Source organism: Micropterus dolomieu, linkage group LG20 (assembly GCF_021292245.1).
Source record: "Micropterus dolomieu isolate WLL.071019.BEF.003 ecotype Adirondacks linkage group LG20, ASM2129224v1, whole genome shotgun sequence".
In the NCBI taxonomy this organism is placed as follows: domain Eukaryota; kingdom Metazoa; phylum Chordata; class Actinopteri; order Centrarchiformes; family Centrarchidae; genus Micropterus; species Micropterus dolomieu.
In genome coordinates, this window is record NC_060169.1 from 7,535,906 (window position 1) to 7,537,209 (window position 1,304).

General features: G+C 44.9%; 1 protein-coding gene across 1 annotated transcript in view; it reads right to left on the minus strand.

The window, feature by feature from the left end:
* Nucleotides 1-1,304, minus strand: part of LOC123959277 (cytochrome P450 2K1-like) — an 11,337-nt gene that overhangs the window by 5,030 nt on the left and 5,003 nt on the right. The gene's annotated exons all lie outside the window — the stretch shown is intronic.

A 1,304-nucleotide genomic window follows, 5' to 3' on the forward strand; every position in this document is an offset into this window, starting at 1 on the left:
AAAACCCCCCCCCCCCCCCCCCCCACACACACACACACACACGTTTCCGTGGCAACTGACTTTGCTCTATGTTTTATTACCATCAAAGGGATACTCCTTGTCTCACCTAAATGTGACATAATCCAGGACAGCCGAACTTTCAATGCAAAGACTGCAGTCTCCGAAGACTCAAAGCATTTAATTAAGTTTAATTAAATCTATAGTTACCTGATTACGTTTGCCTCTATTTGAGTAGTTATGTTAACTGTTGTTGCTATCTGTTGTTGATATTGGTGCAGAAAAGAAAGTTACTTGTGCAGTGTTTTTATTTTTAGCAAGACACTCCTTCATCTAATGTAATCCAAGCTTTCCTCATGTAACCTGAGCTCACCCAAGTGGACGAAATAAGTATTACATGCCCTCGTCGGAAATGCCGTTAAATGTATAAATATCCTGACCAATAATGTGACAATTGTTTCCTGTTACCAAATGCCTAAGAACAGTACAACCGTTTGACCGTTGAGGTTTGATTGTGGAAAATATTTGATTATAAGACGTGCAAATAGATTTCTTTTAAACATTAAGTTTAGAAAGGCAGTCCCTTGGGAAACCTGAGACGCCCCCTGGGGAACCACGTCCCAGGAAACAAAAGAGCGACACGCGACCTCGCTTCGGGCTCTTCTCTTCGCTGTTGGCTCTCTTCCACTCTGCTCTGCTCACTGGACGCTTCGGCACGCGTGTGGCGTGCCTCGCCAGGCAACGCCCTCAGAGTCGACCAGCGAAACAGGCCTTGTGTTTCGCCTGAAGCTACACACCTGAAGTGCCGCGACATCGATCTGCCCTTCAGTTTGTTTTATTTTCTTTATTTCTTTTGTTTGTTAAAGTTATTAGTCCGTTAAGTTACACTGGACTAATTCAGGAACGACCAAGTTCCATTTTAAGCCTTTTTCGTCGAGCCAACTTCACCGAGGTCAGACCAAGCCACGTGGTCTCGCCAGCTACAATGAAGGAAACCTGAAAACAGCCGAATTGCCAGACGGAGGAGGCGTTTTCAATCAGACACGGAGAACCCCGGAGAATCCCTAGCAAAAAGCCAGGATCGGGCAGCTAGCGTGGGACCCGTGCAAAAGGCCAAAAGCAGGCTGTCGACAAGCAGTAAGACTTAACACACGTTCTGTGATCAGATGTCCATTTTAACTCCTAAAATCATAGCATTAGTTTACTTTCATTAGCTCTTCTATGCCGTATGAGTCAAATGCTTCCCACAATCGAACCTCCAGGCTCATTGTTCAGCAAATGTTTATGTTCCCTGTATCCAACCATCT